Source organism: Scardinius erythrophthalmus, assembly GCF_964197995.2.
Source record: "Scardinius erythrophthalmus genome assembly, chromosome: 18".
Classification (NCBI taxonomy): domain Eukaryota; kingdom Metazoa; phylum Chordata; class Actinopteri; order Cypriniformes; family Leuciscidae; genus Scardinius; species Scardinius erythrophthalmus.
The window spans coordinates 21,106,413-21,132,166 of NC_138238.1; positions in this window are offsets into that span (position 1 = coordinate 21,106,413).

Genomic DNA, 25,754 nt, shown 5'->3' on the forward strand with positions numbered 1-25,754 from the left:
TAATCACTTTATTTGCACTGACACTTCAAATAATTGCTAGTAATGTGGTAAATCATGGTAAATCATGGTTAACTATGCTGTGTGTGTGTGTGTGTGTGTGTGTAAGCATGCATTGAGTTAACATGGATAAACTGGTTTGCTTTAGTGCAGAAAACTGGTTTAAAGTGAAAGTGAGCCAATAAGTGGTCTTCTACTGCCCTCTGCTGGCCATTCTACTTATTAATGAAATATTTCAACATGTGCTTGCATTCATACTTGAATACACACTAAAAAAATCACTTATATAGCAATAACTATTATAACACAATCATATTTTGTCAGTGTTAACCACTTTATTTGCACTGACACTTCAAATAATTGCTAGTAATGTGATAAATCAGGCTAGAAACATGGTAAATCAAAGTAAATAATCCTAGATTGTCGTTTATCTCCTGGTAAATAATACTAGAACGTGGTATATCATGGTAAATCATGGTTAACTATGCTGTGTGTGTATGTGTGTGTGTGTGTGTGTGTGTGTGTGTGTGTGTGTGTGTGTGTGTGTGTGTGTGTGTGTGTGTGTGTGTGTGTGTGTGTGTGTGTGTGTGTGTGTGTGTGTGTGTGTGTAAGCATGCATTGAGTTAACATGGAAAAACTGGTTTGCTTTAGTGCAGAAAACTGGTTTAAAGTGAAAGTGAGCCAATAAGTGGTCTTCTACTGCCCTCTGCTGGCCAGTCTACTTAATAATGAAATATTTTACATGTGCTTTTGCATTCATACTTGGACACACACTAAAAATCACGTATATAACTAACTATTATAACACAATAATATTTTGTCAGTGTTCATCACCTCATTTGCACTGACACTTCACATATTTGCTAGTAATGTGGTTAATCATGCTAGAAACATTGTAAATCATAGTAAATAATACTGAAATGAGGTGTATCAAGGTAAATCATGCTAGAATCCTAATCTGGAACATGGTATATGATAGTAAATCATGCTAGAATCATATTAAATAATTCTAGAATGTGGCAAATCGTTGTGGGAGGAGCCTATTTTACTCAAATGGCTATAACTCAAGAAGTAAATGAGATATCTTCACCAAACTCAGTACACATGTGTATGGGTTCAATTTGAGGTCACAGTAAACAATTCTATGGAGATCGGAGCATAGGTGGCGCTATAACTGTTAAAAAGCTTTAAAACCATATATATCCCATGGCAAATTGCCTGTATTGGCTGTAAATGGTCTTTTCCATCTATTATGTCAGTGGTTACATGCTTGCTAAATAAATCTTAATAACTTTTGATGCTTTTGTGCTTAAATGCCTTAAAGGCCTTAACTGCTTGAACCCCGATAAATGCTGCTTGCAGCTTTAATTAGGGGTTCAAGCACGAAGTGCTGAAACCCTATTGTAATTGTACTGATTTTTATTATTATTATTATTATTATTCTCCCCTAAAACGCATCGTGCAGCCCAAACCGTAAGAGCTGGAACCTTGAAACTTGGCCAAATGGTAGTCCTCAATTTGGGGAGAACCTATCAAAGTATGACCCAGATTGGCCCATAGGTGGCGCTATAGCAACCAAAAGCGCGGAACTGCTCATAACTCCTAGACCGTATGTCGTAGACTCAAGTGTCCTATATCATTGGAAAGCTGGACGCCTGAAGGTCAAAACGTATATCTCCGATTTTATTTCAGGTATGCAAAATTTTCCGCCATTTTGAATTTTGTCAAAAACCTACTTTTGCGAACTAGTCCCTGGTTTTTCACCCGATCGGAACCAAAGCAGTGCAGAAATGTTCTTTGGAGTCTGAAGATCAATAATTATCGAAAAAAAGTAAAAATTTCGATTCCTGGTCGCTAGGGGGTGATAAATTAATGTTGTGGGAGGAGCCTATTTTACTAAAATGGCTATAACTCGAAAAGGAAATGAGATATCTTCACCAAACTTGGTACACATGTGTAAGAGTTCAATCTGGGGTCATAGTAAAAAAATGTCGACGATTGATCACTAGGTGGCGCTATAACATGAAAAAAAACATGAAAAGGGCTATGACCACGTGACCGTTTGTCCGATTGACTTGAAAATTGGTATGCAGTGTCTTGGTCCAAGGTGCCATGTATGTCTATGAGGACTTTGGCGTATCTCGAAAAACATGGCCGCCATCGACCAATGAAATTTGAGCACCTATTAGACAAGGTTAACGGAGGCCGATCGGAACGAAACTCGATGGGCATGTTCAACTCATGGCCCTAGAGGTCTGTAAGAATTTTGAAAGAAATCGGCCACTAGTTGGCGCTAACGAGTTTTATGGCTCTGTAATCACGTGGTGTTACACTTATTGTCACAAAATGCATATCATTTGATAGATCTGCTCATGCTGAACAACTTTGCCTCAAGAACCATTGCTGTCAATCAAACCGTTCATTAAATATTCGCAATTATGTTAAAAACCTACTTTTGCGAACTAGTCCTAGGTTTTTTGCCCGATCGGAACAAGACCAGTCTAGGGTAATTCTCTGGACTCTCTAGATCAATAATTATCAAAAAAAGTTCAACTTTAGCATTTTTCGCATGGGTATATTGGGTCATAATGAAAATGGGCGTGGCAAAATGCATTTAAAAGCCTATAAATCCTAAACGAAAACTCAGAACTTCACAAAAATTGGTGAGCATATGTACCATAACAGTCTAAACAAGCATGTAAAATTTCATGAAGATCGTACGATAGGTGGCGCTATAACTGTTAAAAAGCTTTGAAAACCATATATTTCCTATGGTAAATTGCCTGTTTTGGCTGTAAATGGTCTTTTCCATCTATTATTTCAGTGGTTAAAAGCTTTACAAATAAAACTTAATGTCTTAAATGCTTATGTGCTTAAAGGCCTTAAATGCTTGAACCCCGATAAATGCTGCTTGCAGCTTTAATTAGGGGTTCAAGCACGAAGTGCTGAAACCCTATTGTAATTGTGCTGATTTTTATTATTATTATTATTATTATTATTCTGCCGTAAAACGCATCGTGCAGCCCAAACCGTAAGGGCTAGAGCTTTGAAACTTTGCCATATGGTAGTACAAAAATCGAGGAGAGGTTATCAAATTATGACCCCGATTGGCCCATAGGTGGCGCTATAGCAACCAAAAGCGCGAAACTGCTCATAACTCCTAGACCGTAAGTCATAGACTCAAGTGTCTTATATCATTGGAAAGCTGGACGCCTGACGAACAAAACGTATATCTCCGATTTTATTTCCGTCATGATAGATTTTCCGCCATTTTGAATTTTGTCGAAAACCTACTTTTGCGAACTAGTCCCTGGTTTTTTGCCCGATCGGAACCAAACCAGTGCAGAATTGTTCTGTGGAGTCTGAAGATCAATAATTATCGAAAAAAAGTTGAAATTTCGATTCACGGTCGCTAGGGGGTGCAAAATTAACGTTGTGGGAGGAGCCTATTTTACTAAAATGGCTATAACTCAAGAAGTAATTCAGTAAACTTCACCAAACTTGGTAAACATGTGTAGAAGGTCAATCTGAGGTCACAGTAAAAAAAATGCGTCGATTGGCCACATGGTGGCGCTATAAAACAAAAAAAACATGTAGACACCTGACCGTTAGTCCGATTGACTTGAAATTTGGTATGCAGTGTCTTGGCCCAAGGGGCCATGTATGTCTAAAAGGATATTGGCATATCTCGAAAAACATGGCCGCCATTGGCCAATGAGGTTTGAGCACCTATTAAACAAGGTTAACGGAGGCCGATCGGAACGAAACTCGATGGGCATGTTCGACTCATGGCCCTAGAGGTCTGTAAGAGTTTTGAAAGAAATCGGCCACTAGTTGGCGCTAACGAGTTTTATGGCTCTGTAATCACGTGGTGTTACACTTATCGTCACAAAATGCATATCATCTGATAGATCTGCTCATGCTGAACAACTTTGCCTCTAGAACTAATGCTGTCAATTAAACCGTTTATTAAATATTCGTAATTATGTTAAAAACCTACTTTTACGAACTAGTCCTAGGTTTATCGCCCGATCGAAACCAGACCAGTCTATGACAATTCTCTGGACACTCTAGATCAATAATTATCAAAAAAAAGTTGAACTTTTGCATTTTGCGCATGGGTATATTGGGTCATAAAGAAAATGGGCGTGGCAAAATGCACTCAAAAGCCTATAAATCCTAAACGAAAACTCAGAACTTCACGAAAATTGGTGAGCATATGTGCCACAACATCATTAACAAGCATGCAAAATATCATGGAGATCGGACTATAGGTGGCGCTATAACTGTTAAAAAGCTTGCCTGTATTGGCTGTAAATGGACTTTTCCATCTATTATTTCAGTGGTTAAAAGCTTTCTAAATAAATCTTAATGTCTTAAATGCTTATGTGCTTAAAGGCCTTAAATGCTTGAACCCCGATAAATGCTGCTTGCAGCTTTAATTATTATTATTATTCTGCCGTAAAACGCATCGTGCAGCCCAAACCGTAAGAGCTGGAACTTTGAAACTTTGACAGATGGTAGTACAAAAATCGAGGAAAGGTTCAGAGATTATGACCCCGATTGGCCCATAGGTGGCGCTATAACAACCAAAAGCGCGAAACTGCTCATAACTCCTAGACCGTATGGCGTAGACTCAAGTGTCTTATATCATTGGAAAGCTGGATGCCTGACGAACAAAACGTATATCTCCGATTTTATTTCCGCCATGATAGATTTTCCGCCATTTTGAATTTTGTCAAAAATCTACTTTTGCGAACTAGTCCCTGGTTTTTTGCCCGATTGGAACCAAACTAGTGCAGAAATGTTCTCTGGAGACTGAATATCAATAATTATCGAAAAAAAGTGGAAATTTCGATTCACGGTCGCTAAGGGGCGCCAAAACGTACGTTGTGGGAGGGGCCTATTTTACTAAAATGGCTATAACTCCCGATGTAAATGAGGTATCTTCACCAAACTTGGTACACATGTGTATGAGCTTACTCTGGGGTCACAGTAAAAAAATCGCGACGATTGGCCTCATGGTGGCGCTATAAAATGAAAAAAACATAAAACAGGCTATAACCACCTGACCGTTAGTCCGATTGACTTGAAAATTGGTATGCAGTGTCTTGGTCCAAGGTGCCATGTATGTGTATGAGGACATTGGCGTATCTCAAAAAACATGGCCGCCATCGGCCAACGAAGTTTGAGCACCTATTAGACAAGGTTAACGGAGGCCGATCGGAACGAAACTCAATGGGCATGTTCGGCTCATGGCCCTAAAGGTCTGTAAGAATTTTGAAAGAAATCGGCCACTAGTTGGCGCTAACGAGTTTTACGGCTCTGTAATCACGTGGTGTTACAAATATCCACACAATATGCATATCATTTGATAGATCTCCTCATCCTGAACAACTTTGCCTCAAGAACCATTGCTGTCAATCAAACTGTTCATTAATTATTCATTAATATGTTAAAAACCTACTTTTGCGAACTAGTCCTAGGTTTTTTGCCCGATCGGAACCAGACCAGTGTAGGACAATTCTCTGGACTCTCTAGATCAATAATTATCAAAAAAAAGTTGAACTTTTGCATTTGGATGGCTGTAATAGGGTCATTTATAAAACGGGCGTGTCAAAATACATTAAAAAGCCTATAAATCCTAAATAAAAACTCAGAACTTCACAAAAATTGGTCAGCATATGTGACATAACATCATTAACAAGCATGAAAAATTCTATGGAGATCGGACGATAGTTGGCGCTATAACTGTTAAAACGCTTTAAAACCATATATTTCCTATGGTAAATTGCCTGTATTTGCTGTAAATGATGTCTTCTATCTTTTATCATATAATGTTCATATCATAATGTTCAAAACCAGTGCAGCACAATTCTCTGAACTCTCTAGATCAATAATTATCAGAAAAAAAGTTTAACTTCTTCAAAAGGTGATTTTATATGAATATAATGACATATTAAGCCAATAAGTGGTATTTTACTGCCCCCTGCTGTCATTTCATCATACTACTCCCTAATATTGTTATAAAATTCATATTTAGACTTTTTAAAATCATTATTTTAACATTTACAATCACATTTTGTCAAAACTCATCTATTGAGTATTACTATTGACAATTGTGTTACACTGAGATATGGAAATGGACGAAAGTAAATGAATGAAATGAAACGAAAGTATAACGGCATTTAAGCCACGCCCCCGAATACAAATCCATTCATAACTCGAAAACGGAAAGTCGTTGCGCGCTCAAATTTTGATGGTGAGGACCTCTCCGGGCTCTTGATCGAAACGTGTCGTCGCGGGCCTCGGGAGCGCGCCCCCCGCGCATCGCGAATCCGCGGGACCCCCGATTTTGAACGGCCATTACTCCCGACCCAGACCACCCCGAACATTGTGTGAGAGCTCGTTGGAAAGGGCGCGTCCTTGGCTAGCTTCGATTCAAATGTGGTGTTATTTGCCCTGGGCATTCCAGAGATAATAGCCCGAACAGATATGCCTTATAACAGTCATAACTCCCAGCCCCAATCGCCCAAAAACACATTGATGGTCTCATTCAACAGGGCTCCTCAAGCACTATCTATGCTCTGAGTTTCAGAATTTTTCGCCTTTTGGTTCCTGAGATATAAGTAAAAAAACAAATTCCCATTCATTCAAACACTTCAACTGTAAAATGTAAGCTATAATACCACTGTTGTCCACTAGAGGGAGCAGCAGGATTACGCATGATCTTTTAATTCGCTTCAGTATTGGAAATAAACAAATGCTTTAAGAAGCAATCTTTTTTATTATGATGTTTTTTTTATTATTATGATATTTGTATATATTTTATTTTTTTTTATTATGATTATGAACGGTTTGATTGACATTAGTGATTCTTGAGGCAAAGTTGTTCAAGATGAGGAGATGAAGATATTTTCACAATATCACATCCTAAAAACATTGAAAACATATTTGTCTTTGTGTGTGTGTGTGTGTGTGTGTGTGTGTGTGTGTGTGTGTGTGTGTGTGTGTGTGTGTGTGTGTGTGTGTGTGTGGGTTTGTGTGTGTGTCTGTGTGTGTGTAAGCATGCTTAATGGAAAGAACATGAAGAAACTGCTTTGTTTTACTGGTGGATAAAAAAGTATTTCAAATGAAAGTGAGTCAATTAGTGGTCTTCTACTGCCCTCTGCAGGACATTCTACTTAATAAAATATTTTCATCTGTGCTTTTGCATTAGTTTTTGGACTATATCAAATTACTTGCATGAAAATCACCTATTATAACACAGTCATGTTTTGTCAAAGTTTATCACTTCATTTTTACTGAGCTCTCAGTTTGAACAATTCTGCCTCTCAGTGATTAATTTGAAATCTGAAAATGGTGTTATACAGAGGAGATTTGCAATTATCATTTTGTTACCTATCTTTTATTTTAAATATCTCCATCTACAACAAAATGTGTGTGCATGTGTGTGTTCAAGCATGGTTAGTGTATTAAGTATTATTGTTTAAGTATTATTGTTTTCATTTACATTTTAACCACCAGAAGAAGAACACTCATTGGTTCATTCTGCTCACTAAAATATTATTTTTAATTTTTTTTTCCATTTGAAATATTGTTTAAACTTAATAAAATCATTAAAATAACATTTCAAATCATATTTTGTCTGTTTATAAATCCCACAGACTCACATTGGCTGCAATACTAATGTTTTTGTAAAACACAGACCTGATAGTCTAATCTGTGTGTATTGTGCATATATTATTGATATTATTACTATTGCAAATCATGTTATTGTAACTCATATCTTAATAGAATATTATTTGTAATTTTAATTCTTTATTTCTTAAGTGTTTTTTTTTATGATTACTACAGATATTATCACCAAAGATATCAACTACACCTTCACTTTTAGTATTGACACGCTGCACACACAGCACAATCACACACTCACTAATGCATTCAAATAAATGTAATCTTACTGTGCTACTTTATTTGTACATGATTAGAATGAACAGAAATCTAAGACTATTTTTCTTCTTTTGTTAAAGCCATTTCAGACTCCAAGTAAGCATTATATTACTAATCATCTATTTTACAGGTGCCATACAATTGAAAACTGTATTTATCTTGGCATAGTTGAATGATAAGAGTTCTGGACATGGAACTGACATACCGTGAGCCTCAAACACCATTGTTTCCTCCTTCTTGTGTAAATCTCCTGTTTGCAAAAGACCGCTGAAAAATGAGTGAATCCCACCATAACACCGACTGTGACGTTGGAGTCAGGATCATTAATATTTATACCCCCCAAATTTGCATTTTCCAGTCCATGTTCTAGGCCAGGCAGTGTTAATGTGGACCTGCACAGCCGAATCATCAGAAGATCTGCAGGTATTGTGAAGAAGCAAGCAAGGACAATAGTGAAAATGGCAGATCATGGATATAAATGTTATGTCTGAGGCTGTGCTGTGGATTTGAGAACTTTTCATTCCCTTCCCACAAAACTGTCAACAGGCATGGTTGATGTTTACAACAGGATACCTCACCATTTTAATTCAAAGCTGTTAGTTTGCTCTTAACGGAGGCCGATCAGAACGAAACTCGATGGGCATGTTCGACTCGTGGCCCTAGAGGTCTGTAAGAATTTTGAAAAATCAGCCACTAGTTGACGCTAACAGGTTTTACGGCTATGTAATCACGTGATGCATATCATTTGATAGATCTCCTCATACTGAACAACTTTGCCTCAAGAACTACTGCTGTCAATCAATTTGTTCATTAAATACTTGCTATTATGTTAAAAACCTACTTTTGCGAACTAGTCCTAGGTTTTTCGCCCGATCGGAAATATACCAGTGCAGTACAATTCTCTGGAAGCTCTAGATTATTAATTATATAAAAAACTTTAACTTTACCCATTGGGTAGCCATAACAGGATCATTTAGAAAATGGGTATGGCAAAAAACACTCAAAAGCCTGTAAATCCTAAACAAAAACTCAGACAACTCACTAGACTGCCTTATGTGCTTAAAGACCCTAAATGCTTGAACCCCGCTAAATGCTGCTTGCAGCTTTAATTATTATTATTATTATTCCGCCGTAAAACGCATCGTGCAGCCCAAACCGTAAGAGCTGGAACTTTGAAACTTTGACAGATGGTAGTACAAAAATCGAGGAAAGGTTCAGAGATTATGACCCCGATTGGCCCATAGGTGGCGCTATAACAACCAAAAGCGCGAAACTGCTCATAACTCCTAGACCGTATGTCGTAGACTCAAGTGTCTTATATCATTGGAAAGCTGGACGCCTGACGAACAAAACGTATATCTCCGATTTCATTTCCGCCATGATAGATTTTCCGCCATTTTGAATTTTGTCAAAAATCTACTTTTGCGAACTAGTCCCTGGTTTTTTGCCCAATTGGAACCAAACTAGTGCAGAAATGTTCTCTGGAGACTGAATATCAATAATTATCGAAAAAAAGTGGAAATTTCGATTCACGGTCGCTAAGGGGCGCCAAAACGTACGTTGTGGGAGGGGCCTATTTTACTAAAATGGCTATAACTCCCGATGTAAATGAGGTATCTTCACCAAACTTGGTACACATGTGTATGAGCTTACTCTGGGGTCACAGTAAAAAAATCGCGACGATTGGCCTCATGGTGGCGCTATAAAATGAAAAAAACATAAAACAGGCTATAACCACCTGACCGTTAGTCCGATTGACTTGAAAATTGGTATGCAGTGTCTTGGTCCAAGGTGCCATGTATGTCTATGAGGACATTGGCGTATCTCAAAAAACATGGCCGCCATTGGCCAACGAAGTTTGAGCACCTATTAGACAAGGTTAACGGAGGCCGATCGGAACGAAACTCAATGGGCATGTTCGGCTCATGGCCCTAAAGGTCTGTAAGAATTTTGAAAGAAATCGGCCACTAGTTGGCGCTAACGAGTTTTACGGCTCTGTAATCACGTGGTGTTACAAATATCCACACAATATGCATATCATTTGATAGATCTCCTCATCCTGAACAACTTTGCCTCAAGAACCATTGCTGTCAATCAAACTGTTCATTAATTATTCATTAATATGTTAAAAACCTACTTTTGCGAACTAGTCCTAGGTTTTTTGCCCGATCGGAACCAGACCAGTCTAGGACAATTCTCTGGACTCTCTAGATCAATAATTATCAAAAAAAGTTGAACTTTTGCATTTGGATGGCTGTAATAGGGTAATTTATAAAATGGGCGTGTCAAAATACATTAAAAAGCCTATAAATCCTAAATAAAAACTCAGAACTTCACAAAAATTGGTCAGCATATGTGACATAACATCATTAACAAGCATGAAAAATTCTATGGAGATCGGACGATAGGTGGCGCTATAACTGTTAAAAAGCTTTAAAATCATATATTTCCTATGGTAAACTGCCTGTATTGGCTGTAAATGGTCTTTTCCATCTCTGATCATATAATTTTCATATCATAATGTTCAAAACTAGTGCAATACAATTCTCTGGACTCACTAGATCAATAATTGTCAGAAAAAGTTGAACTACTTCATTTGGATAGCTATAATAGGTTCACTTCAAAATCAGGCCTTTACCAAGTGTCCCCGAAAGCCTATATCTCTTTAATCAATGCTCAGACCTTCTTAAAAACAAGTCAGAACGTGTGAAATATCACCCTGAACAAGCATGAAAATTTTCAGACAGATCGGACAAAATTTGCCTCTATAACAGTTAAAAAGGTGAAAATGATATGAATTAATGGCATGTTAAGCCAATAAGTGGTATTTTACTGCCCCCTGCTGTTTAAAATAGTCATTTTCTCATATTGGTATTGGTATCAGCCATGGTAAATCATGATAAATGATGGTGTGTGTGTGTGTGTGTGTGTGTGTGTGTGTGTGTGTGTGTGTGTGTGTGTGTGTGTGTGTGTGGTACAAATATAACAAAGGTTTTATTTTCCAACATGAAAACAAACATAACAGAGTGCTAGTGCACAAACAATAACCGACAATGATAATGGATGAGAGGGGAACTTAAATACACAGATCAAGACAAGGACAACAGGTGACGGTTATGATGATGAGGAGCAGGTGATGATGAGGAGGGTGATGAGGAGCAGGTGCAGGTGATGACGACAGATGGTGAATGTGATGAAGACAGAAGGTGAATGTGATGAAGGTGAATGTGACACCAATATCACTGAAACATTTGTGTGTGTGTGTGTGTGTGTGTGTGTGTAGCATTATTGTGTGTAGCATATGTAGCAAGTATGCATTATTGAGTTAACATGGAAACACTGGTTTGCTTTAGTGCAGAAAACTGGTCAAAATCATGAGGTTTAAAGTGAAAGTGAGCCAATAAGTGGTCTTCTACTGCCCTCTGCTGGCCATTCTACTTAATTAAATTTTTCCACATGTGCTTGCATTTATACTTGAATACACACTAAAAATCACTTATATAGCAATAACTATTATAACATAATCATATTTTGTCAGTGTTAATCACTTTATTTGCACTGACACTTCAAATAATTGCTAGTAATGTGGTAAATCATGGTAAATCATGGTTAACTATGCTGTGTGTGTGTGTGTGTGTGTGTGTGTGTGTGTGTGTGTGTGTGTGTGTGTGTGTGTGTGTGTGTGTGTGTAAGCATGCATTGAGTTAACATGGATAAACTGGTTTGCTTTAGTGCAGAAAACTGGTTTAAAGTGAAAGTGAGCCAATAAGTGGTCTTCTACTGCCCTCTGCTGGCCATTCTACTTATTAATGAAATATTTCAACATGTGCTTGCATTCATACTTGAATACACACTAAAAAAATCACTTATATAGCAATAACTATTATAACACAATCATATTTTGTCAGTGTTAACCACTTTATTTGCACTGACACTTCAAATAATTGCTAGTAATGTGATAAATCAGGCTAGAAACATGGTAAATCAAAGTAAATAATCCTAGATTGTCGTTTATCTCCTGGTAAATAATACTAGAACGTGGTATATCATGGTAAATCATGGTTAACTATGCTGTGTGTGTGTGTGTGTGTGTGTGTGTGTGTGTGTGTGTGTGTGTGTGTGTGTGTGTGTGTGTGTGTGTGTGTTTGTGTGTGTGTGTGTGTGTGTGTGTGTGTGTGTGTGTGTGTGTGTAAGCATGCATTGAGTTAACATGGAAAAACTGGTTTGCTTTAGTGCAGAAAACTGGTTTAAAGTGAAAGTGAGCCAATAAGTGGTCTTCTACTGCCCTCTGCTGGCCATTCTACTTAATAATGAAATATTTTACATGTGCTTTTGCATTCATACTTGGACACACACTAAAAATCACGTATATAACTAACTATTATAACACAATAATATTTTGTCAGTGTTCATCACCTCATTTGCACTGACACTTCACATATTTGCTAGTAATGTGGTTAATCATGCTAGAAACATTGTAAATCATAGTAAATAATACTGAAATGAGGTGTATCAAGGTAAATCATGCTAGAATCCTAATAAATCATTCTGGAACATGGTATATGATAGTAAATCATGCTAGAATCATATTAAATAATTCTAGAATGTGGCAAATCGTTGTGGGAGGAGCCTATTTTACTCAAATGGCTATAACTCAAGAAGTAAATGAGATATCTTCACCAAACTCAGTACACATGTGTATGGGTTCAATTTGAGGTCACAGTAAACAATTCTATGGAGATCGGAGCATAGGTGGCGCTATAACTGTTAAAAAGCTTTAAAACCATATATATCCCATGGCAAATTGCCTGTATTGGCTGTAAATGGTCTTTTCCATCTATTATGTCAGTGGTTACATGCTTGCTAAATAAATCTTAATAACTTTTGATGCTTTTGTGCTTAAATGCCTTAAAGGCCTTAACTGCTTGAACCCCGATAAATGCTGCTTGCAGCTTTAATTAGGGGTTCAAGCACGAAGTGCTGAAACCCTATTGTAATTGTGCTGATTTTTATTATTATTATTATTATTATTATTCTGCCGTAAAACGCATCGTGCAGCCCAAACCGTAAGAGCTGGAACTTTGAAACTTTGACAGATGGTAGTACAAAAATCGAGGAAAGGTTCAGAGATTATGACCCCGATTGGCCCATAGGTGGCGCTATAACAACCAAAAGCGCGAAACTGCTCATAACTCCTAGACCGTATGGCGTAGACTCAAGTGTCTTATATCATTGGAAAGCTGGATGCCTGACGAACAAAACGTATATCTCCGATTTCATTTCCGCCATGATAGATTTTCCGCCATTTTGAATTTTGTCAAAAATCTACTTTTGCGAACTAGTCCCTGGTTTTTTGCCCGATTGGAACCAAACTAGTGCAGAAATGTTCTCTGGAGACTGAATATCAATAATTATCGAAAAAAAGTGGAAATTTCGATTCACGGTCGCTAAGGGGCGCCAAAACGTACGTTGTGGGAGGGGCTTATTTTACTAAAATGGCTATAACTCCCGATGTAAATGAGGTATCTTCACCAAACTTGGTACACATGTGTATGAGCTTACTCTGGGGTCACAGTAAAAAAATCGCGACGATTGGCCTCATGGTGGCGCTATAAAATGAAAAAAACGTAAAACAGGCTATAACCACCTGACCGTTAGTCCGATTGACTTGAAAATTGGTATGCAGTGTCTTGGTCCAAGGTGCCATGTATGTGTATGAGGACATTGGCGTATCTCAAAAAACATGGCCGCCATCGGCCAACGAAGTTTGAGCACCTATTAGACAAGGTTAACGGAGGCCGATCGGAACGAAACTCAATGGGCATGTTCGGCTCATGGCCCTAAAGGTCTGTAAGAATTTTGAAAGAAATCGGCCACTAGTTGGCGCTAACGAGTTTTACGGCTCTGTAATCACGTGGTGTTACAAATATCCACACAATATGCATATCATTTGATAGATCTCCTCATCCTGAACAACTTTGCCTCAAGAACCATTGCTGTCAATCAAACTGTTCATTAATTATTCATTAATATGTTAAAAACCTACTTTTGCGAACTAGTCCTAGGTTTTTTGCCCGATCGGAACCAGACCAGTGTAGGACAATTCTCTGGACTCTCTAGATCAATAATTATCAAAAAAAAGTTGAACTTTTGCATTTGGATGGCTGTAATAGGGTCATTTATAAAACGGGCGTGTCAAAATACATTAAAAAGCCTATAAATCCTAAATAAAAACTCAGAACTTCACAAAAATTGGTCAGCATATGTGACATAACATCATTAACAAGCATGAAAAATTCTATGGAGATCGGACGATAGTTGGCGCTATAACTGTTAAAACGCTTTAAAACCATATATTTCCTATGGTAAATTGCCTGTATTTGCTGTAAATGATGTCTTCTATCTTTTATCATATAATGTTCATATCATAATGTTCAAAACCAGTGCAGCACAATTCTCTGAACTCTCTAGATCAATAATTATCAGAAAAAAAGTTTAACTTCTTCAAAAGGTGATTTTATATGAATATAATGACATATTAAGCCAATAAGTGGTATTTTACTGCCCCCTGCTGTCATTTCATCATACTACTCCCTAATATTGTTATAAAATTCATATTTAGACTTTTTAAAATCATTATTTTAACATTTACAATCACATTTTGTCAAAACTCATCTATTGAGTATTACTATTGACAATTGTGTTACACTGAGATATGGAAATGGACGAAAGTAAATGAATGAAATGAAACGAAAGTATAACGGCATTTAAGCCACGCCCCCGAATACAAATCCATTCATAACTCGAAAACGGAAAGTCGTTGCGCGCTCAAATTTTGATGGTGAGGACCTCTCCGGGCTCTTGATCGAAACGTGTCGTCGCGGGCCTCGGGAGCGCGCCCCCCGCGCATCGCGAATCCGCGGGACCCCCGATTTTGAACGGCCATTACTCCCGACCCAGACCACCCCGAACATTGTGTGAGAGCTCGTTGGAAAGGGCGCGTCCTTGGCTAGCTTCGATTCAAATGTGGTGTTATTTGCCCTGGGCATTCCAGAGATAATAGCCCGAACAGATATGCCTTATAACAGTCATAACTCCCAGCCCCAATCGCCCAAAAACACATTGATGGTCTCATTCAACAGGGCTCCTCAAGCACTATCTATGCTCTGAGTTTCAGAATTTTTCGCCTTTTGGTTCCTGAGATATAAGTAAAAAAACAAATTCCCATTCATTCAAACACTTCAACTGTAAAATGTAAGCTATAATACCACTGTTGTCCACTAGAGGGAGCAGCAGGATTACGCATGATCTTTTAATTCGCTTCAGTATTGGAAATAAACAAATGCTTTAAGAAGCAATCTTTTTTATTATGATGTTTTTTTATTATTATGATATTTGTATATATTTTTTTTTTTTTTATTATGATTATGAACGGTTTGATTGACATTAGTGATTCTTGAGGCAAAGTTGTTCAAGATGAGGAGATGAAGATATTTTCACAATATCACATCCTAAAAACATTGAAAACATATTTGTCTTTGTGTGTGTGTGTGTGTGTGTGTGTGTGTGTGTGTGTGTGTGTGTGTGTGTGTGTGTGTGTGTGTGTGTGTGTGGGTTTGTGTGTGTGTCTGTGTGTGTGTAAGCATGCTTAATGGAAAGAACATGAAGAAACTGCTTTGTTTTACTGGTGGATAAAAAAGTATTTCAAATGAAAGTGAGTCAATTAGTGGTCTTCTACTGCCCTCTGCAGGACATTCTACTTAATAAAATATTTTCATCTGTGCTTTTGCATTAGTTTTTGGACTATATCAAATTACTTGCATGAAAATCACCTATTATAACACAGTCATGTTTTGTCAAAGTTTATCACTTCATTTTTACTGAGCTCTCAGTTTGAACAATTCTGCCTCTCAGTGATTAATTTGAAATCTGAAAATGGTGTTATACAGAGGAGATTTGCAATTATCATTTTGTTACCTATCTTTTATTTTAAATATCTCCATCTACAACAAAATGTGTGTGCATGTGTGTGTTCAAGCATGGTTAGTGTATTAAGTATTATTGTTTAAGTATTATTGTTTTCATTTACATTTTAACCACCAGAAGAAGAACACTCATTGGTTCATTCTGCTCACTAAAATATTATTTTTAATTTTTTTTTCCATTTGAAATATTGTTTAAACTTAATAAAATCATTAAAATAACATTTCAAATCATATTTTGTCTGTTTATAAATCCCACAGACTCACATTGGCTGCAATACTAATGTTTTTGTAAAACACAGACCTGATAGTCTAATCTGTGTGTATTGTGCATATATTATTGATATTATTACTATTGCAAATCATGTTATTGTAACTCATATCTTAATAGAATATTATTTGTAATTTTAATTCTTTATTTCTTAAGTGTTTTTTTTTATGATTACTACAGATATTATCACCAAAGATATCAACTACACCTTCACTTTTAGTATTGACACGCTGCACACACAGCACAATCACACACTCACTAATGCATTCAAATAAATGTAATCTTACTGTGCTACTTTATTTGTACATGATTAGAATGAACAGAAATCTAAGACTATTTTTCTTCTTTTGTTAAAGCCATTTCAGACTCCAAGTAAGCATTATATTACTAATCATCTATTTTACAGGTGCCATACAATTGAAAACTGTATTTATCTTGGCATAGTTGAATGATAAGAGTTCTGGACATGGAACTGACATACCGTGAGCCTCAAACACCATTGTTTCCTCCTTCTTGTGTAAATCTCCTGTTTGCAAAAGACCGCTGAAAAATGAGTGAATCCCACCATAACACCGACTGTGACGTTGGAGTCAGGATCATTAATATTTATACCCCCCAAATTTGCATTTTCCAGTCCATGTTCTAGGCCAGGCAGTGTTAATGTGGACCTGCACAGCCGAATCATCAGAAGATCTGCAGGTATTGTGAAGAAGCAAGCAAGGACAATAGTGAAAATGGCAGATCATGGATATAAATGTTATGTCTGAGGCTGTGCTGTGGATTTGAGAACTTTTCATTCCCTTCCCACAAAACTGTCAACAGGCATGGTTGATGTTTACAACAGGATACCTCACCATTTTAATTCAAAGCTGTTAGTTTGCTCTTAACGGAGGCCGATCAGAACGAAACTCGATGGGCATGTTCGACTCGTGGCCCTAGAGGTCTGTAAGAATTTTGAAAAATCAGCCACTAGTTGACGCTAACAGGTTTTACGGCTATGTAATCACGTGATGCATATCATTTGATAGATCTCCTCATACTGAACAACTTTGCCTCAAGAACTACTGCTGTCAATCAATTTGTTCATTAAATACTTGCTATTATGTTAAAAACCTACTTTTGCGAACTAGTCCTAGGTTTTTCGCCCGATCGGAAATATACCAGTGCAGTACAATTCTCTGGAAGCTCTAGATTATTAATTATATAAAAAACTTTAACTTTACCCATTGGGTAGCCATAACAGGATCATTTAGAAAATGGGTATGGCAAAAAACACTCAAAAGCCTGTAAATCCTAAACAAAAACTCAGACAACTCACTAGACTGCCTTATGTGCTTAAAGACCCTAAATGCTTGAACCCCGCTAAATGCTGCTTGCAGCTTTAATTAGGGGTTCAAGCACGAAGTGCTGAAACCCTATTGTAATTGTACTGATTTTTATTATTATTATTATTATTATTCTCCCCTAAAACGCATCGTGCAGCCCAAACCGTAAGAGCTGGAACCTTGAAACTTGGCCAAATGGTAGTCCTCAATTTGGGGAGAACCTATCAAAGTATGACCCAGATTGGCCCATAGGTGGCGCTATAGCGACCAAAAGCGCGAAACTGCTCATAACTCCTAGACCGTATGTCGTAGACTCAAGTGTCCTATATCATTGGAAAGCTGGACGCCTGAAGGTCAAAACGTATATCTCCGATTTTATTTCAGGTATGCAAATTTTTCCGCCATTTTGAATTTTGTCAAAAACCTACTTTTGCGAACTAGTCCCTGGTTTTTCGCCCGATCGGAACCAAACCAGTGCAGAAATGTTCTTTGGAGTCTGAAGATCAATAATTATCGAAAAAAAGTCGAAATTTCGATTCCTGGTCGCTAGCGGGTGATAAATTAATGTTGTGGGAGGAGCCTATTTTACTAAAATGGCTATAACTCGAAAAGGAAATGAGATATCTTCACCAAACTTGGTACACATGTGTATGAGTTCAATTTGGGGTCATAGTAAAAAAATTTCGACGATTGATCACATGGTGGCGCTATAACATGAAAAAAACATGAAAAGGGCTATGACCACGTGACCGTTTGTCCGATTGACTTGAAAATTGGTATGCAGTGTCTTGGTCCAAGGTGCCATGTATGTCTATGAGGACATTGGCGTACCTCGAAAAACATGACAGCCATCGACCAATGAAATTTGAGCACCTATTAGACAAGGTTAACGGAGGCCGATCGGAACGATACTCGATGGGCATGTTCAACTCATGGCCCTAGAGGTCTGTAAGAATTTTGAAAGAAATCGGCCACTAGTTGGCGCTAACGAGTTTTATGGCTCTGTAATCACGTGGTGTTACACTTATTGTCACAAAATGCATATCATTTGATAGATCTGCTCATGCTGAACAACTTTGCCTCAAGAACCATTGCTGTCAATCAAACCGTTCATTAAATATTCGCAATTATGTTAAAAACCTACTTTTGCGAACTAGTCCTAGGTTTTTTGCCCGATCGGAACAAAACCAGTCTAGGGTAATTCTCTGGACTCTCTAGATCAATAATTATCAAAAAAAAGTTCAACTTTAGCATTTTTCGCATGGGTATATTGGGTCATAATGAAAATGGGCGTGGCAAAATGCATTTAAAAGCCTATAAATCCTAAACGAAAACTCAGAACTTCACAAAAATTGGTGAGCATATGTACCATAACAGTCTAAACAAGCATGTAAAATTTCATGAAGATCGTACGATAGGTGGCGCTATAACTGTTAAAAAGCTTTGAAAACCATATATTTCCTATGGTAAATTGCCTGTTTTGGCTGTAAATGGTCTTTTCCATCTATTATTTCAGTGGTTAAAAGCTTTACAAATAAAACTTAATGTCTTAAATGCTTATGTGCTTAAAGGCCTTAAATGCTTGAACCCCGATAAATGCTGCTTGCAGCTTTAATTATTATTATTATTATTATTCTGCCGTAAAACGCATCGTGCAGCCCAAACCGTAAGGGCTAGAGCTTTGAAACTTTGCCATATGGTAGTACAAAAATCGAGGAGAGGTTATCAAATTATGACCCCGATTGGCCCATAGGTGGCGCTATAGCAACCAAAAGCGCAAAACTTCTCATAACTCCTAGACCGTAAGTCATAGACTCAAGTGTCTTATATCATTGGAAAGCTGGACGCCTGACGAACAAAACGTATATCTCCGATTTTATTTCCGCCATGATAGATTTTCCGCCATTTTGAATTTTGTCAAAAATCTACTTTTGCGAACTAGTCCCTGGTTTTTTGCCCGATCGGAACCAAACCAGTGCAGAATTGTTCTCTGGAGTCTGAATATCAATAATTATCAAAAAAAAGTTGAAATTTCGATTCACGGTCGCTAGGGGGTGCAAAATTAACGTTGTGGGAGGAGCCTATTTTACTAAAATGGCTATAACTCCAGAAGTAAAAGAGGTATTTTCACCAAACTTGGTACACATGTGTAAGAGGTCAATCTGAGGTCACGGTAAAAAAATCGCGGAGATTGGCCACATGGTGGCGCTATAACATGAAAAAAACATAAAACAGGCTATAACCACCTGACCGTTAGTCCGATTGACTTGAAAATTGGTATGCAGTGTCTTGGTCCAAGGTGCCATGTATGTCTATGAGGACATTGGCGTATCTCAAAAAACATGGCCGCCATCGGTCAATGAAGTTTTAGCACCGATTAGACAAGGTTAACGGAGGCCGATCGGAACGAAACTCGATGGGCATGTTCGTCTTATGGCCCTAGAGGTCTGTAAGAATTTTGAAACAAATCGGCCACTAGTTGGCGCTAACGAGTTTTATGGCTCTGTAATCACGTGGTGTTACACTCATCCACACAATATGCATATCATTTGATAGATCTGCTCATGCTGAACAACTTTGCCTCAAGAACCATTGCTGTCAATCAAACCGTTCATTAAATATTCACGAATATGTCTAAAACCTACTTTTGCGAACTAGTCCTAGGTTTTTCACCCGATCGGAACCAGACCAGTCTAGGACAATTCTCTGGACTCTCTAGATCAATAATTATCAAAAAAAAGTTGAACTTTTGCATTTGGATGGCTGTAATAGGGTCATTTATAAAATGGGCGTGGCAAAATACAGTCAAAAGCCTATAAATCATAAATGAAAATGCAGAACTTCACAAAAATTGGTCAGCGTATGTGACATAACATCTTTAACAAGCATGCAAAATTTTATGGAGATCGGACGATAGGTGGCGCTGTAACTGTTAAAAAGCTTTAAAACCATATATTTCCTATGGTAAACTGCCTGTATTGGCTGTAAATGGTCTTTTCCATCTCTGATCATATAATTTTCATATCATAATGTTCAAAACTAGTGCAATACAATTATTTGGACTCACTAGATCAATAATTGTCAGAAAAAGTTGAACTACTTCATTTGGATAGCTATAATAGGTTCACTTCATAATGTAGCCTTTACCAAGTGTCCCCGAAAGCCTATATCTCTTTAATGAATTACTCAGACCTTCTTAAAAACAAGTCAGAACATGTGAAATATCACTCTAAACATGCATGAAAATTTTCAGACAGATCGGACAAAATTTGCCTCTATAACAGTTAAAAAGGTGAATATAATGGCATGTTAAGCCAATAAGTGGTATTTTACTGCCCCCTGCTGTTTAAAATAGGAATTTTGTCATATTGTTCTATAATTTATATTTAGACTTTATAAAATCCCTATTTTAACATTTACAATTACATTTAGTCAAAATCTATCTGTTAAAGTATTAGTACTGACAGTTTGATCACATCATATAGTTCAAATGTCTGTATCTACAACATAATGTGTGTGTGTAGTCTTAGGTTTCTGAATAAATTCTGAATCGTCTGATTAATAGCTTACAAAGACTTTGTGAAATGTTTATTGACCATTCAAATATATTTTCATAATGACATATCCCAATAGCATTGAAAAAACAACAACAACAACATTTGTCTTTGTGTGTGTGTGTGTGTGTGTGTGTGTGTGTGTGTGTGTAAGCATGCATTAAGTTAAAATGGTAAAACTGGTTTGCTTTTGTCACAGTTGTGTTCTGTCTGAGTATTGTTGTCTCTGATCACATGTCTTCCTTTGTTCTGTTTTCCCGCCACTCCTTGGTTTCCACGGTAACTGTCATTTAGTGCATCTGTCACACCTGTTTCCTCGTTAGTCTTGTCAGCTGTGTCTTGTTTCCCTGATCAGTTCTCCCATGTATTTAAGCCCTGAGTGTTGCCTTGTTCTTTGTCAGTTCTATGCTGTAATTAGAGTGTGTTGCTGCCTGTTCCGATATCCTGAGTTTAATTCCTATTAAACCTGCATCTTGTATGTTCATCCTTGTCTCCGCGTGCCTTCCTGCAACCATTCCGTGTTTAGCTTTAGTGGAGAAAACTGGTGAAAATAATGAAATTTAAAGTGAAACTGAGCCAATAAGTGGTCTTCTAGTGCCCTCTGCTGGCCATTCTACTTATTAATGAAGTCTTTTCACAGGTGATTTTGCGTCACTCTAGACACTTATAAAATCACTTATATAACAATAACTATTATAACAAAATCATATTTTGTCAGTGTTTATCACTTCATTTGCACTGACACTTCACGTGTTGTAAATCATGGTAAATCACGCTAGAAACATGGTAAATCATAGTAAATAAATCTAAAATGTGGTGTATCAAGGTAAATCATGCTAGAATCCTGATAAATCATTCTAGAACGTGGTATATTATGGTAAATCATGCTAGAACAGGGTAAATAATGGTAAACCATGGTAAATCATGCTAGAATGTGGTATATCATGGTAAATCATGCTAGAACATGGTAAATCAAGGTAAACTAAGATAAATTCATGGTAAACTATGCTAGAACAGGGTAAATCATGGTAAACCATGGTAAATCATGGTAAACCATGGTAAATCATGATAAACTATGGTAAATCATGCTACAGTGTGGTATATCATGGTAAATCATGCTAGAATATGGTAAATCAAGGTAAACTAAGATAAATTCATGGTCAACTATGCTAGAACAGGGTAAATCATGGTAAATCATGGTAAATCATGCTAAAACATGGTATTTTCCATCTATGATGTCAGTGGTTACCTGCTTGCTAAATAAAACTTGATGTCTTTTGATGTTTTTGTGCTTAAAGGCCTTAAAGGCCTTAACTGCTTGAACCCCGATAAATGCTGCTTGCAGCTTTAATTAGGGGTTCAAGCACGAAGTGCTGAAACCCTATTGTAATTGTGCTGATTTTTATTATTATTAGGGGTTCAAGCACGAAGTGCTGAAACCCTATTGTAATTGTGCTGATTTTTATTATTAGGGGTTCAAGCACGAAGTGCTGAAACCCTATTGTAATTGTGCTGATTTTTATTATTAGGGGTTCAAGCACGAAGTGCTGAAACCCTATTGTAATTGTGCTGATTTTTATTATTATTATTAGGGGTTCAAGCACGAAGTGCTGAAACCCTATTGTAATTGTACTGATTTTTATTATTATTATTATTATTATTCTCCCCTAAAACGCATCGTGCAGCCCAAACCGTAAGAGCTGGAACCTTGAAACTTGGCCAAATGGTAGTCCTCAATTTGGGGAGAACCTATCAAAGTATGACCCAGATTGGCCCATAGGTGGCGCTATAGCGACCAAAAGCGCGAAACTGCTCATAACTCCTAGACCGTATGTCGTAGACTCAAGTGTCCTATATCATTGGAAAGCTGGACGCCTGAAGGTCAAAACGTATATCTCCGATTTTATTTCAGGTATGCAAATTTTTCCGCCATTTTGAATTTTGTCAAAAACCTACTTTTGCGAACTAGTCCCTGGTTTTTCGCCCGATCGGAACCAAACCAGTGCAGAAATGTTCTTTGGAGTCTGAAGATCAATAATTATCGAAAAAAAGTCGAAATTTCGATTCCTGGTCGCTAGCGGGTGATAAATTAATGTTGTGGGAGGAGCCTATTTTACTAAAATGGCTATAACTCGAAAAGGAAATGAGATATCTTCACCAAACTTGGTACACATGTGTATGAGTTCAATTTGGGGTCATAGTAAAAAAATTTCGACGATTGATCACATGGTGGCGCTATAACATGAAAAAAACATGAAAAGGGCTATGACCACGTGACCGTTTGTCCGATTGACTTGAAAATTGGTATGCAGTGTCTTGGTCCAAGGTGCCATGTATGTCTATGAGGACATTGGCGTACCTCGAAAAACATGACAGCCATCGACCAATGAAATTTGAGCACCTATTAGACAAGGTTAACGGAGGCCGATCGGAACGATACTCGATGGGCATGTTCAACTCATGGCCCTAGAGGTCTGTAAGAATTTTGAAAGAAATCGGCCACTAGTTGGCGCTAACGAGTTTTATGGCTCTGTAATCACGTGGTGTTACACTTATTGTCACAAAATGCATATCATTTGATAGATCTGCTCATGCTGAACAACTTTGCCTCAAGAACCATTGCTGTCAATCAAACCGTTCATTAAATATTCGCAATTATGTTAAAAACCTACTTTTGCGAACTAGTCCTAGGTTTTTTGCCCGATCGGAACAAAACCAGTCTAGGGTAATTCTCTGGACTCTCTAGATCAATAATTATCAAAAAAAAGTTCAACTTTAGCATTTTTCGCATGGGTATATTGGGTCATAATGAAAATGGGCGTGGCAAAATGCATTTAAAAGCCTATAAATCCTAAACGAAAACTCAGAACTTCACAAAAATTGGTGAGCATATGTACCATAACAGTCTAAACAAGCATGTAAAATTTCATGAAGATCGTACGATAGGTGGCGCTATAACTGTTAAAAAGCTTTGAAAACCATATATTTCCTATGGTAAATTGCCTGTTTTGGCTGTAAATGGTCTTTTCCATCTATTATTTCAGTGGTTAAAAGCTTTACAAATAAAACTTAATGTCTTAAATGCTTATGTGCTTAAAGGCCTTAAATGCTTGAACCCCGATAAATGCTGCTTGCAGCTTTAATTATTATTATTATTCTGCCGTAAAACGCATCGTGCAGCCCAAACCGTAAGGGCTAGAGCTTTGAAACTTTGCCATATGGTAGTACAAAAATCGAGGAGAGGTTATCAAATTATGACCCCGATTGGCCCATAGGTGGCGCTATAGCAACCAAAAGCGCGAAACTGCTCATAACTCCTAGACCGTAAGTCATAGACTCAAGTGTCTTATATCATTGGAAAGCTGGACGCCTGACGAACAAAACGTATATCTCCGATTTTATTTCCGCCATGATAGATTTTCCGCCATTTTGAATTTTGTCGAAAATCTACTTTTGCGAACTAGTCCCTGGGTTTTCGCCCGATCGGAAACAAACCAGTGCAGAATTGTTCTATGGAGTCTGAAGATCAATAATTATCGAAAAAAAGTTGAAATTTCGATTCATGGTTGCTAGGGGGTGCAAAATTAACGTTGTGGGAGGAGCCTATTTTACTAAAATGGCTATAACTCCAGAAGTAAAAGAGGTATTTTAACCAAACTTGGTACACATGTGTAAGAGGTCAATCTGAGGTCACAGTAAAAAAATCGCGGCGATTGGCCACATGGTGGCGCTATAACATGAAAAAAACATAAAACAGGCTATAACCACCTGACCGTTAGTCCGATTGACTTGAAAATTGGTATGCAGTGTCTTGGTCCAAGGTGCCATGTATGTCTATGAGGACATTGGCGTATCTCAAAAAACATGGCCGCCATCGGCCAATGAAGTTTGAGCACCGATTAGACAAGGTTAACGGAGGCCGATCGGAACGAAACTCGATGGGCATGTTCGTCTTATGGCCCTAGAGGTCTGTAAGAATTTTGAAAGAAATCAGCCACTAGTTGGCGCTAACGAGTTTTATGGCTCTGTAATCACGTGGTGTTACACTCATCCACACAATATGCATATCATTTGATAGATCTGCTCATGCTGAACAACTTTGCCTCAAGAACCATTGCTGTCAATCAAACCGTTCATTAAATATTCACGAATATGTCTAAAACCTACTTTTGCGAACTAGTCCTAGGTTTTTCGCCCGATCGGAACCAGACCAGTCTAGGACAATTCTCTGGACTCTCTAGATCAATAATTATCAAAAAAAAGTTGAACTTTTGCATTTGGATGGCTGTAATAGGGTCATTTATAAAATGGGCGTGGCAAAATACAGTCAAAAGCCTATAAATCATAAATGAAAATGCAGAACTTCACAAAAATTGGTCAGCATATGTGACATAACATCATTAACAAGCATGCAAAATTTTATGGAGATCGGACGATAGGTGGCGCTATAACTGTTAAAAAGCTTTAAAACCATATATTTCCTATGGTAAACTGCCTGTATTGGCTGTAAATGGTCTTTTCCATCTCTGATCATATAATTTTCATATCATAATGTTCAAAACTAGTGCAATACAATTCTCTGGACTCACTAGATCAATAATTGTCAGAAAAAGTTGAACTACTTCATTTGGATAGCTATAATAGGTTCACTTCATAATGTAGCCTTTACCAA